The following is a 15,743-nucleotide window of genomic DNA, read 5'->3' as shown; positions in this document are numbered from 1 at the left end:
CACGAAGACTGGAAACAGCTAGCCTGGCTCTATCCAAAAAGAAGCAGGACCAGTAACTTCTTGGAGTCTCTGATGGTCCGGGTCATAAAAAAGTCATGTATATAACCCCCCTGTAATATGGCAAATTGACAGGGGGTTTTGTACGGATTAAACAAACAACATATAACGTGTTAATTAGTGAGCTTTAGAGGTGCTTGTATGTGGATTATGTTACCTTTGGACTAAGCCAGGCTAGAAAACTACAATAGGAATTCAATCCAGCAATCAAGCTGGAGGCGGGTTTATACTAGCCAGGGAGTGAATTTGGACAGAACAGTGCATTTAAATCTGTGTGTATGGAATATACTGAGCATAAAGAATGCCAGTGGGGAATTGGATTGAGCTGCAGGTGTGGTTTGAGAGGTTGTTTTTACTGTGAAAACTTGTCACAACAGGATTACTTTTGCAGTGAACTGAATGGAAGCTATCACTTTAATGCAATGAAGCCCGATCATTTTTTCCGATTGGCTAAAAGCAGGTTTCACTGCACATTTTACAAACTGAAAGCTGCTGAGGTAAACCCTTCAAGGCAGTTTCTCTTGCCAGACATATTACATTAATAAAAACATATTGACAAGCTGTGGTTACACAAGAAGCTCCAGCATATCAGAGGTTGACAGTATTGACTGGCAGCTATAAATTGTATAATTTAACAGTATCAGTCTGCCACTAGCCTGAATAAGAAATATGTTGGAGAACCTTTGTGGTAAAATAGACACCCAGCATGGAGAGTAGGAGTGGTAAACAACAGAGAAGTACCTGAATAAAAGCAATGGTACATGGGGACAGCAACAGAGCCAGACAGCAGCATGGGGTGGTCCTAATATGTCCTATTTGGTCAGGGAGCGAGACCGCAACAAGATACTGACAGAGAGAATACAGGACATCCTGCTGAGTACCTGACATTCCTCTCCCTCTACCCATTCTGAGCTCTTCAATATAATGTTTCGCACTACTATAAATGTGTTACCTGACCATAACAACTAACATGTGATGGGTAGAATCCTAGAACAGTGTGACAAGTGTTCCCTTCATTTGTTTGAGCAGTGTATAACGAAGCATCAAGTCACCCTCAGCTTAGAATAAAAACCTGTGACTGTGACTCACAAGAAAACTGTCCGTTTGTTAGAGCAGTGGTTCTCAAGCATTTTTACGTCAAGGACCCCTAAACTGACACATATTAGAAAAAGAACCCCCACTTGATAAAATAATGTCCCCGGGTTCCCCCATCTGATAGGATTTTAGATGTTTTATTGTAGAAAATATGTGAAACATATGACCAAAATAGTCATGACATCCTGTCATGGTGTATGTATGGATAGAATTATTGTGAAAATAAACAGTTCCCTGGGAACCCCCTCAAGGACGCCTTGAGAACCACAGTGTTTAGTTCCACTAAACACTGTTTATTGTACATAATGTGAGATCTAAGTTTAAATTGTAAAAATCAGCTCAACACACGTAGGCTCACTGAATAATTCTCTCTATCACTCATGAAGTCATTGGTGGCACCTATGAAACGTAATTCCTCTCATATTGGAGATAATTATTCAGATAATTATTCAGGGGCAACTGATCAGCGGTTCAAAGTAAAGTGTCCATGGGCAAGATACCCGACCCCAAATTGCCCTTGGTGGCTTCTTCACCAGTGTATAAATGTGTGTAAATGAATGTGATATAGTGTAAAAGCGCTTTGAGTGGTCGCAGACTAGAAAGGCGCTATACAAATACGGAGCATTTACATTTACATTATTATTATAGACATCATATGCCAGTATTTCTGAGAGAACAGGATCGTGGTGCAGGTGCAGAATCAAGCATAGCATTAGTTCAGGCAGGCAACAAAATCAAGCTCAGCTCATTCCAGCATATCAGCTTAAGCAGCACATCAGATGACAGATCAGCTGATCCTAGCATTCATTGGCAAATTCCACACAATACGCCTGTTTAAGCTGCCGTAGCCTACCTGCCTGCCCTCGCTGCTTCCTATGCAAACAGCTCATAACCCACCACCACCCCAGCTCCTCCTTTCAGGACGTATCTGATAGGGATGCACGATAATTATCGATCCGATAAGCATTGGCCGATCGGGCGTATCTCATTATTGGAAGCATATCGGGAAATGAATTTGGCAAACATAACTACAAAGCCGCATATCAGTCTTTGTTGAAAGTTGTCCAGACTGAAATGTAGTTAGAAAGTGAGTTTTTTTTTTTTTTATGTATTAGAGCAGAACCATATACAAAAAACAAAATCACATAGCAATTTTTTTAACAGATACTTAACTGCAAGAGTTAGTTAGTAGGAATAATTGTTCAGCCCTTCTGTGTATATTCTGAGCATTTCAGTGACTTAAATGTATATTTGTTAAAGAACATGAAATAAAGTCAATGAATGCTGTCGAGCCAAGATCCAAATAAATGTCAAACATTTAAAATCTGCTTAACTTTAACCTCCACACTTTTTCATGTGCAAATCACCAAACACATTTTCTGGATCAGATTGTGAGCTTACAATGTCTCTATGTCTCTGATCTATAAATTATTTAAATCTACAACTATATATTTCATTCAAATATACTTCAAATGTAATTTAATACACAGATTATCATCCCTTAAGGAAATAAAAGTCTGGTAAATGATGACTTGATGGACAACACTGAATAAAACTACCACTGGATTAAAATGGATGCTCAGCCTTTTATTTACCTGTTGCCTTGGTAAATCTTAGTATCAGAGCTCGGTTGACGATGGCTTTTTCATTCACCATGCATGCCTTTAACTGAACAAACTTAGAGTTAATTGAACTGATGGATTAGCTGCTCTGGGACTGAAAACTCAGAGTTTCCCATCCCAGGGTTAGTCAACTCAAGAGTTCAGGGTTAGGCTCAGAGTTTGTTAAACCTGCTTTCCGAAACAGACTCCAGTAGCTCCGAGAGCTCAATGTACTGCAACTAAACAAAACACAAGTGAATAAATAGAACACAACCAAAGAAGAAATCGTCATCAAACTTCAACTATTTGACAACGCATGTTAAGCATGACAAAACAGGCTGCTGTGTATAGAAAACACAGCCAAATACAGAAACACAGATTGCTTAAAATAATGTTTTTGTTGACTCTATTTACTTGTGCTGTTATCTATATCTTGGGCACATTTCTGTATTTGTTTGTGTTATCTGAATCTTAGGCACATTTCTGTACTATTCTCCAATGTAGGTCCTGTCTATACAACTTCTACAAAGTCAGATGAAATAGTTATACATTTTCTGGTGCACTGCAGAGAAAGAAAAGCATACCCCAAAACAAATTTTCACCGAATAACAAAAACCTGTCTTGTTGAGAATGTGACGACATTTACAATTCCTGGGAGGCCTGCAAAGGAAAACTGACAGGAGTGCTTGCAAGCGGCGGCCTCATTCACTGGTATTGCTCATTCTGCAGGATCTTTTATGTGACACCATTACAGCTGAAGCTTTTTTCTTTATTTTTTTTTTTGTTTTTTTACAAAAGGAGTGATTCAATGCTTTATGAAAAGAACAAAAAAAAATTAGTTCTACAGCGAAAGCAAATACAGACTTAAACTTCCTTTTCAAGAGCCCCGAGGGGCAGATTAGTTAGAAACAACGGCATCATAGAAAATGGATCCAACAATCAGCGGCAGCATTGAGCTGAGTCATAATTTATTACCCGCGCACGCTGCACAGTAGTGTCTGCTATTCTGTGAGAGACACACTGGGCATCAGACTCAGATGCAAGAAACCGGAGTTGGGAAAACGATCGCATTACAGCATTGTTTGGCTTCTATAAAAGGACATGACACGTTTGACTGTAGCACTGTGGTGTTTAATTGTGGGGAGGGTTTTCTTTTTGTTGTTAATGGAGAAGGGTCTGATACTCATGTTTCATTACCCTGGAATCACTGCCTTCTGCAGATACAAAGGAGCAGCTTGCTATCAAAACAGCTTGCTATCAGCCTTCATATCATCTGAAATCACATGAGTATTATGAGGTCCTCGTAGTACTCTGATTTTAATGAGCAAAACTACATCCACACACGCAAGCCTTAGACTTAAGAGAAGAGTAGGAAACATGATTCTGTTTTTTCCTGACTTGAAGTGGTCAACAAAACTCACCCCTACTGTCTCTTTTTTCTGTCTGTCTCTCCCTCCCACACCCACACACAGCAGTCAGAGGCACAGAGCTTCCATAAATAGAATGGAAAGTAGGCAAGTGGCTGCTGGGAGTGGCTTTTACTGGGAATATGATCGATTAAAAAGCAATTTGCTCCTCCGCTCAGGCCCTGCACTCCTAAATGACAACCCCCCACGGTCCAGATGGAGCTCTAAGGGGTCGGAGAAGCTGGCCTGCCCCGCCCGCTCCTCCATCTCCAGCAGCCAGACCCAGTCCGCACACATAGATGCACACACACAAAGCCTCCACTCCCAAACCCAAGCCTCTGTCACAGTCTGGTAGGCACCTGAAAAGCCATCAGGCAGAAACATCAGGGCAGCCCCTGCTGGTTTGACTGAAAATCTAGACTTTGTTCTAACATGCAGTGTATTTGAGAAAGCTGACATAGAGAAGAGAGGGCATGTTAAAGCAAACAGGAAATATAACGGCGCACAGCACAAACTCAGACAAGGCACGGATTTGATTCAGTATTCTCTGTCAGGATGCACTGGACCAACACACACCTATACTGCCACAATAGCAAAATACACAGACACAACTATAATATGCTAACATTGGTTACGGAAAACCATATATTCTGGATTTCAAATATGTTTGTCAGCACTGTCTTGGCATTGACATCTCTGGTGCTTATATTCTTGAAAAATGGCATCTTCTGCTGGTTTACACAGTTAGATAAGAGGATACGTCATCAGGGATTATATCATTGTGTGATAGTGAACTATCACAGGACCATATGGACCCTGACTGTACAGTTGGGCTTGCTGCATGTTGGCTTTTTGTGAGACTTGCAAATTAGTGATTACACGGTCACTGATGATAACCAAAATGATCTGTGTGTCCCAGGATTGTGGACAGGTTGAGTAAAAACTGAAAAATTCTAGGTTGATACAACTTATAGAAAATCAGATAATCAGCTCTTACACCCAAAGAAATCATCCCTAAGAATTAACTTCAACTGATTTCTTCCCACTACAGTGCAGTTACGGCACATCCTGCAAGAGAAGTTTCAGTTTGTTATTAGTTTCATAGCTGTGGCTAAGAAATTCTTATCGTTTAATGGTAGAAATTTCACATCCAGATCCATCAACAGGGGTTCCACTGCAAGCATACCTCTGACAGAGCTAAAAGATAAACACTATTTTGAAGTGCCAAGGCGTACATTTTCTGTTACCATAGGAGTAGTAATTGGTGGTGATAGTGGAGACTGTTTACAGCTAAAAACACACTGCACAGTGGAAGGATTCATGTTTTTTTTCACTTGAAACATAGTCAGTAGGCATTTCTGTGAAATAAAAGACATCACTAAATGTCCTTACTTAAATCTATAACTAGACAGGCCTTCCACTTTCACTGCATTGATTTTCCCATACTACACAGGTTTCAAACCTGAAGCTTGTCTACTTTTCTGGCCTTTCAGCAACACTTCTTCTGAATGTCCTCACTGTGTGCAGCTCTTGGCTTCAGCAGAGCTTGGCTTCAGACCTCTTTAGACTTAGTGGCTGGAGGTTAATTGATACTGACAGATGACATAATGTGTAAGTCATTTGCAGGGAGATCTGGCTTCTTTATCAATGACAGTACTCCTCGCACATACAGACAGGAGGGAGGGAGTTAACAGATGTGATTCTGTCCAGAAGACTCATGTTCCAACATGCACAATGTTAGAATAAATCCATGCCCGAGTTGTAAATGATGTAAATGAACATTGTTCATTTTACAGTGATACTTATCTTTCATTTTTAACATTTTTGGAAATGTGCTTAATTGTGTTCTTGCCAGAAGTGAGATTGAGAAGATTGATGCTGGCGGCACGGTAAATATGAAGCTACAGCCAGAAGCCGATTATCTTAGCTAAGAGAGCAAACGGGGAGAAACAGCTAGCCTGGGTTTTTCCTACAGAAACAAAAATCTGCCTACCAGCTCCCTAATTAACAAATAATATCTTCTTTGTTTAATTTATACAAAAACAGTGTAAAATCAACATGTTGTGATTTCAAGGGGCTAGTTGTTTATAGTCTTTTAGCTAAGCTATGCTAACACTCTCGTGGTGAATCTAGCTTCATATTTAGTGTACATATATGAGAGTCTTCGCATGCAAGAAAGAGAATAAGTGTACTTCCCAAAATGTTGAACTATTCATTTAAGTTTGCATTATTTGCCTTCAAATAAGGCTCCAGGACTTTATACCATCATTAATGTAATGCTACTGGACCTCTGCTGCCAAGAAACAAACACTTTAGCCAGTGTCTTTTGTCAATGACTCTGTGACCTTACATGGTTGATCAGAGGTCCCATGAGTTCACTACTAATGGGATCAAGGGATATTGAGGGTGGAGGAGTGGGGGTGGAGGGGGTCTTACAGGATTTCATTGAGGAGAAACAACCGCAATTAAAGCCCCTCTGGGGAGAGAGAAAAAATCATCAGAACTTTTGTTCCTTCGTCTTTTCACTCACTCAGAGTGGCTGGCTGATTGATATTCTTATGAATGTTAATACTAAAGCACCTCTTCCAAAGCTCACCTTGATAGAATTGATTTTCCTCAAAAATAATTCAGCCGAGGCATAATGGAAACTAGTAAAAGTGCCTCAAAGGCTGAATTCACTGGTTTTGAAGTGAAAAAGTTTCTGCCGTGATTCCCTTTGGTGTAAAAATTACTCTCTACAGGCTTCGGATCCAATCTTCAAACCATAGAACAGATTGAATACAGGTACGTCTATGTTTGACTTTATGACCTATTGTCTTCCTCTCTATCTTCAGACATAAAATATTCATTTATCGTGGGCACACGGATTAATAAGAAGGTTATTGCTGCTGTTGCAGAAAATCCTCAAAACACTCATTTCATTTTTGTGTTCTTAAATTAAAATAGTTCTTTATGCGTAGGTTCCTGAGTCTAGGGCCTCACAAATCCCAACACATTATAAAAATACAAAATGCATGATTGTCCATGTGAAAAATAATGTTTTTACTTTTTGAATCAATCCAACAGCAGCTAAATGAAAAGTGATGTCAGGGTTTCAATTTAACCTCCAATCTCACGTCTGATAGGCTGGAAAATGGATACAGGCAAAGAGAAATGTGGACACTTCCATTTGATATGGCATTAAAGTAGCAGTCTCCTATTATGGGTTATGGATTAGCCGCTTGCAATTCTCCCACACACACACACACACACACACACACAGACACAGCTTTTTCTGGCACAAGCAATATGTCAAACAATAGTTGCCAAGTCTGCTGCCTGCAACAAAAGATGGAAAGAATTAGAGAAATGGAAATGGTGATTCAACACTGTTATGAAAACTGGAGCGCAGCGTTCTATGACAGAGAGAAAACCCATTCAGACGGACTTAATGCTCCATTGAATCTCTTCTCCGCCCAGACCCCCTATCTGTGGCACTCAAATATGCAAACAAAAATCTACTGTGTTCTAATGGTCGCCAAGTTTTTAAACACACTCATGCACCCCTCACACCCACCCTTCCCTTTGCTCCCAGTCTGTCCGGCTTCCTGCATATAAGATTCAATATTTAATTGCCAATCCACCCCTGATAATTGGAATTGGAGTTAAATATATAAATATACAAAATATCAGCACAAAGATAAGGTGATTTCAGGTAAAGAAATAATTCTCTATTGACTTCCCTTGCAAAATCTATACTTGTCACAAAAGAGAAGCATATGAGTTATATTTTTCAATTGCACAAAAGAGGGTGCAACTCAATATCATGTCCCAAATATTTTGCACACTCAGAGCATTTAGGTCCATTTATATCCTCAGGCCCTTTTCACCTCACTCCTCCAACAAAGTTACACCATATTGAATTCTCCCAATAGAAAATACAAATGCAGACCTCTCTGACATCTATTTAAGCCTTCAGCCATATATCTGAGTCTGGGACCCATCCAGGAGCGGTAAATTCCCATGCAGAAGCAGCGGCACTGCAACGCTACAGAGGAGATTGGTATTCAGAGTGGCAGCTTCCAAAGTTGAAACTGCATAAATAGCCCAAACTATTACATAAAGGTAAACAAACCACATTGTGCTGAATCATTTCAACTCTGTGCTGCAGCAGGTGGATATGCTGACAAAGGCTGCTCTTCTCATTAAATGATAGAATAACATGTTTTTTGGTTTTATTGGTTTTTACAGCAGAGCACAGGCCCGAAATCTGCTGAAATGGAAGCAGGATGAGGGGACAATAAGAGAACAGGAACAGAAAGATGGCAGAAGTAGACAGAAAACAGGCCAAGCGGCTCGAAGTGAGCTGTGATGTTTCAGTCTTCCTGTGCTGTGTAGCAGAGCAGGCCAAAGTAATGTAGTAGATGATGTCTCGTAGTGGCTGTCGCACATTCTTCTTAAATCATAGCACATTGCTCAGATAATGAGTCTCACAAGTTGGGATAAAGGACCACACACACGTAAACACTAAGACCTGTTTATTGCGTTCATTATGGCTCACTAACAGCCCAGTGTCTCCACACCACAGCCAGGATTTTGACACTCTTGTCTGTTTGCAGGCGGAAAAATAAATATCACGTCTTTCACTTTTTGTTGGTGTCGTATCAGCCACACAAGTTACATCCAATTTAAATGGTGTCTGCAGGCTGCCAGAAGAGGGAATCCAAAATGAGAGGAGGTGGGAGGAGTGGGTATAGTGATGGAGACAGGAATAGTGGAAGAGAAAGATGGAAAGGAACCAGTAGAAAAGGACATAGGGACAAGAAGCACATGAAATAGAGGGATAAAGGAAGTGTTCATAGGGATTTGGGGGGCAGTGGAGGACTTCTACATCTTGTATTTCTGCCTCATGAGGGAGTTTTATGGCAGGCTGTGTGTGCTGCTGTCAAACAGCATCAACGCCCTCCTTCTCTCTGGAAACAAGAGTTGTGGTTGTTTACCCATCCAAATCCTGCAGGACTGTTCACTCACAGTCAACCCAAACCAGGCACATTCAATAGAAATCTGTTGTATTGTTATATATTAAGCAACAATGATGCTGGAAGGGACTGTACTAGTTCATTGCACAAATTATAGAGTTAAGGCACCAGGAATTAAAACTGTCATATTTTGCAGGGTAATCCATTCATTCCAATAGAATCACCATCCTGACTGATACTGGATTTTTAGCATGAAACTGAAAGAAATGCAGCTAAGATATGTATTAAGCAAGATATTTTGCAGTTAACAAAAACATATGTCTTAGTAATCTCAAACAAACTGTTTCTAGATGATCTTCAGTTTTAACTTTCACTTTATTATTGTATCGAAGGAAATATGGTTTGCAGGAGGGCATTAAACACACAGGTCAAATATATCTTTGTTATGTGATTTCTTGTTACCTTGGGGTACATGTACACTGATACAGATATATCTACAATAAGCTAATATATCAGCCTAGCTTCTGTATACGGTAGTACAATGACCTGAGACCCACTCAGAGGGGAGGGGAGAACGAGATGAGTTACATGGTTCAGAAAGGTCATTATTGCTCTCCCCTCCCTATCCGAGACGTTCAGCGTTTACAGGATGTGAACATTAGCATTTTCATTGACAGCTACTCTTCGAGACGGATGTGGATGCACAATGTGGGGCCTGAGCACAATAGACAATAGAAGCCTATAAATCATGTTTTCTCTACCGTGCTGGTAGTCACATGGTTCAGCTGTTGTTCACTGGCTGATTTGAGCTTGAATACAAATCATGTTGCAGCAACAGGTGGGACATATAGGCAGTTTTTAATTGGTTGCTGATGAATGCTTACTGCAGCTTAGGTTTTAGAAAACAACTGAGGCTACTATAGTTAACATAAACTGACATTTTCCAGGACGTAGATCATAAAATTGACAGTTTCGGAGCCTTTTTACACCTGAAAAACATAGCTTGCCTCCATCCATCACTGTCCTTCACTGCTGCTGAAACTGTCGTTCATGCCTTCATTACATCCACAAATGACTCCGGCAATAACTTTTTATATGGCACGTCATCCAAAGTCCTAAATAAACTATAGTACATCCACAACTCTGCTGCTCACCTGCTCACCCACAAGCGTGACCACATCACCACTGTCCTTCAGAATCTGCACTGGCTTCCTGTTCCACAACGGATCCAATTCAAAGTACTTCTACTCACTCACAAAGCCCTCCACAACCAGGCCCCCTTCGACCTCACTGACCCGCACCACCACCACACCTTCCCGAAGCCAACCTCCTGTCTCCACCACTCAGGACCAAGCGTCAGACCTGGGGCGATACAGCCTTTCCCATAGCTGCCCCCTCCCTCTGGAACTCTCCCCAAACACATCCGAGACTGTACTGACCCATCCATGTTCAAATCAATGATCAAAACCCTTCTTTTCAGAACTACTTTTAATGTGTAAATAACTTGTGTTGCTATTACATTGTTAACCCATGTATTTTAACTTATGTGAAGCATCTTTGAGTACCGTTAAAAGTGCTCTATAAATAAAATATATTATTATATATTTATGATTAAGAAGTGAATAGTTTCTTCATTTGCATTTGAACCCACAGCTCCAACGCTGAGCTTAGATGACACATTCTCAGTTTGGAGTTGCACACATTCTACTGTGGCTAATTTATCTCCGACTCATTTTCTCCAGGCTTTTAAACAACGGGGATGCAGAACAATAGTGTGACGTACAGTACAGTAAAGCAGACTTAGCCTCTGGAAAAACTGCCTCCATTTACTCCAGCAAGTAGGGGATAAAACGCAGCCCGTGCCACTTAATTTATGATACAGAGTAAATTAATGGGTGCTGACAAGCTCAATAATTTTTCAGAGGCAACAGATAACAGTTATAATTATCAGCTGTGGAATTAAATAGTTAGTGGAGAGACAGTGGACACATATGCGAGTGTGTGTGTATGTTCAGTCTCGTCTGCTGGCCAAAGCTGGGCCCATTATTGGCGGACCTTGAGTGTTAATGTGATATTGTTTGGTTTATTACAGTCCAGTGTCTGCAAGGCCCCGTGCTACAGAGAGCTGATTACAAGCCAGCTCTCGCTCCGCCTCTCTCTCTCTTTCTCTCTCTCGCTCTCTTTCTCAGCCTCCGCCGCTTGACAAAAACAGATTACATCTACAGGAGTCTTTTCCTGAACCAACTGTATTGCCAGAGAACAACAGTTCAGCTGTAGCCACGCTCTGCGAGGAGCTGCCATTTGAATTGCCGCAGTGTCAGGATCTGACCGTTCACTGTGTTATGATTCATTACCCCCAGTCATTTAAGGCAGCGGTAATCATTGGTTACTCTTCTGACTAGCGAGATCAGCCATGTAGATGGCTTTAAAATGCTTTAAAGTGAGAGATTCACATAGAGGGGGACAGAGGAAGATCTAAAGCAAGTATAAGAGAACTCAACATCAAAACAAGCCCTTGTATTGTCTCTGGCAGATGCCTTCATTAGGGACTTGCATGCAGCTTCACACACACTCTAATAGGATAAAGCCATAATCAACGTAGAAGAAATCGACTCTTTCTGAGCACTGTGAGCATGCCAGGCCAGTCACAAAGGAAAACGCATCGCTTCTTCAGATAACCTGTGTTATATCTCTCCCTCTCTCAGTGTGTCTGTTACTCTATTAGTCACAGAGCAGAGAGTGTGGAGAGCGCAGCTGCCCTCTATGGGTGTGAAAACAACACACTTGCAGAGACGTCTTCTTCAGCTGCTGCATCATGGCTGGAAGAAACAGAGAGGTGCTATTGTTGGAGCTCAGGTGTTTAGCACTAATTAGTCGGCTTATCTTGCTAATGTTGCAGAGTCATCAAACGTAGCTCCAGCAGCGTGGAATAAAAAAGGAGGATTTCTCAGTGTAATACAACATATTCTGCTCGCTTGGAATGTGAGGTATCTGTTGCAGCATTTTTCTGCTGGTGGAATATACTCTCAACCCCCAACACACACACAGCTCTAGTATCTCCAGTTTCAAATTCCATGTGCATGCCAAGTTCAATATAACACAAGGAAATGCAGTGTTTGTCTTTGCTTTGTCCTCGCTGCCCCATGCTGAGGACACAAACCATAAAAAACAAGGTGAAAACACACAGAACTGGTCTGGTACTAGATTTTATAGAGCAGGACCAAACAAATCAAATTGGTCAGCGTGTACACTGACTGAGCTTTAAAGAGCCAGAGAAGGCGGCAGTTCATATTTCTAAGTCTCCGCTGCACCACAGAGACCCCCTGGAGATCAAGGAAGCATGTAGCTCGTGAGGGAGGCTGTGTTTGAATCCTCCCAGCCACTCAGAGGCCTCCCCCCCCCGATCACATCCAACACGCTATGATGAGTGATCCTGCAAAGATGAAAGAAATATAGAAGATCTACATCTCTGAAAACGTTAATTACCATGTCAAAGGTGATGTTTTTTTTCATGGAAAACACTGGTTGTGTCAGTCGAGGTCCTAGTGAAGAGGAAAGACAGGGACCTGAGGTTCTATAAAGCATTGCAGGCCTAAAGCTGCAATATGGATATACTATCTAACTACTACTACTACAATACTGACTGTACCTAAAAAGCCTTATTTGAAAACTGAGAACTAAAACTAGACACAGCGCAACATAGCAGGCCACAATCTTTGTTAGGGACCAATGCATGGGTGGCTCAATCACTAGACTTCATGTGCAGCAAACCACTGAACAGTTCGATGCTGAGTGGAATGCAGACAGGGGAAAGAAAGGGAGCAAACCATTACTACAAGGTTAAAAAACATTTAAAGGATTGGTTCACACATTTTCAAATCTGTCTTAAAACAATAGAAAGGTGCCCAGTAGTGCAATGAAACAGATTTTGCTTGCTGTTTTCTAGGGCTGACCCCGAATAGTCGAAGATTTGATGCTTCGATGGGCGGTACCTGATTCAGCTGCCAATCTCACGTCGAATCTTTGCAGTGAGGATCATACCATTTTTAAGAAATGGGGGTGCTCAATGTCTGATTTTACACAGAACTACCGGTTTCCCCCAAACAACTTAATATGCAGCCTGTTATGAAATAAATATCAACATATAATGCTGTAAATAAAATAATGAAAAGAAAGGGGGCATCAGTGCGCATGTGTGGGCGTAATGTGTGTATGTGTGTGTGGTCAGGCAGAGAGACAGCGCACCAGCTGTGCTGGTGTTGTGCCGAGTTGTCCGCACCTCTCGGGACGTTCGGATCATTTATCACCATTAATGAACCACACAAAGAATATTATATAGTTATTAAACAGTTACTTGGAATAGTCCCGCAAATAACCACGACATGCATGCTGCTGTCAGCCGCACGGCATGCACGCAAAACTTGGCACAAGACCGGTGAATAGCAGGCGAGCAGAGAGAAGAGGGTCAACAATAAGACTCAGATTAGCTGGAAATGCACAGTGTAAGTTACAGCAGAGACTAGTGAACAGAGACTGCAGCTCTGCAGCTTCTCAAGATAAAAGCAGAGTTACCACACAGACACACGTATGACAATCAGTCAATTATGGGCAACTATGTAAATGCTTAGTTGGGAACAGCCCTACTGTTATTATGTCTCCTGTTCAAACCGACTATAAGGAGATCCCTCCATAATGTGTTTCTAATACGATTAATGGGCAACAAATTCCACAGTCCTTTATCTTTGTCAGAATGTTTTTTCAAAGTTCAGATGAAGGTAAAATAAGCCTTTAACAGTCAGAGATAGACAAACCAAGTGGGTATCTTCCAAATTGACTGTCTTTAGAGTATGGAATTCCCTTTGTGTTCCTGCACTGGAAGGATAGTAACACAAAAAGGACATTTTATACTAAAAAAAACTGTAACTTGAGTAGATACTCCCTTGATTTGATTCATATAAGGACTTTAAATTTATTACATTACTACTGTATTTATCTATTACAAAGCCATACTTTGCCATAGGAAGATGATGCACGTAATGCTAATGTATCAAAATATATATGAACCCTCAATAAGAATATAAATTATAGCTCTATTGCTGTGTCAAAATAATAGTGATTTAAGTGAGAAAAAGAAATACTGAAGACTGAAGTTATGCTGTGTCCACCCGACACTGCTGAAATACAGTTTGGCACTTCACTAGACCACTTTGCATATCGAACAGAGCAGAAATGAAGCAAATTCCCTCTGCCAGTGTCAGGAGAGCTGCATAAACTTCCCCATTAGAGCTGCAGGAGTCAGGTAATGCCCTTGCTGCCGCTCCTCCTGCCCTGTTATCCATGGCAAAGATCTACCAGAGAAAAAGAGAAAAGCTGGAGAAAAGCCGAAAAGTATCTCTCAAGAGAGAGGAGGAATGTGAACAGAGATCAGTGCAGCATGTAGTGAGGCTAAGAGCTGTGGGCAGAGCAGCTACTCAGACGGTTTCACCAGCTACTGCAACAACATGCTCTATTATACTGGATTGTAGACCTTTGGCTGCCACACAACATTAAACACATTGCAGCAACACTTACAGTTAACACTGAGAGAAAACACGCTGCATCAATAATGATGAATCACTCACACACGCTCATTCAAACACTGTCTAGTTTGCTCAGTCGCTCACCCACACACTCGACAAAGTCACTTGCTCAGGCACTTACTCGCTCACTCATTTGCTCATTCACTAGCTCGCTCAATCATACACATGCTCAGCAATTCTCTCATTCACTCACAAAGAAACGCCCACACAAATACACTCAATATCCACAGTAACTTTAGAGGAGTGCAGATACAAAAACAAATAACTAAACACCCAGATAAAGCATCACAGCATGTGTAATTGCATGAGTGCTACAAACACATCATTGAACATTATGAAGCCACATACTGTAGAAGTGCACTTATTCAGTGCCTTTTAGCAAAGTCACATATACTGGATACATGAACAGTTTAGTCACCACCAGACAACATGGGCATCTAAAGCTCTGAGTAGCTTCTATGTTAATGACATTTACTCTAATATCTACATTATATTTATTACATTTTACAGTAATATATCTGATGAGTTGAACACTTTTACAATGTGTAATGTGTTCAATGCAAGCGATACTCAAACGGGAGTAAACAGCGCATTTGTTAGGGACTATTTTAAGTAGTGGATTAATACACATTTGGTGTACTGTGACACTGTATTGTAAGTAGGATCAACTTAAAGTAGACTACAGCGCCTGCATTCATTGTAGTGAAGGAGCAGCAGTGAAATCGTGTAGCTGTTTTTGTCTATGGCACAGACGAAGAAGATATGTCAGGCTTTGGCTACACAGTCAATACATGGGAATAGTTGACAATGGAAAAATACTCACCAGACTAAGGTGAAGTTAATCGCCACAGCACAAGTAAGCTATAGCATCAACTGTGGTGAAAGTAAAGACAGAATATTTCTTTTTTTTGAAATGCGGTTTCAGTGCTGGCTTCATTGTCTATTATTTAACCAGGTTGCATCATCTCTTGGCTGCACGCTGTTTCAATACATAACTCATCAACACAAGTGACATGTACTTGGATGGTAACACGACCCACAGAGGGG

This window comes from Micropterus dolomieu, linkage group LG21 (assembly GCF_021292245.1).
Source record: "Micropterus dolomieu isolate WLL.071019.BEF.003 ecotype Adirondacks linkage group LG21, ASM2129224v1, whole genome shotgun sequence".
Classification (NCBI taxonomy): Eukaryota; Metazoa; Chordata; class Actinopteri; order Centrarchiformes; family Centrarchidae; genus Micropterus; species Micropterus dolomieu.
Note: the sequence above shows the minus strand (reverse complement) of the source record.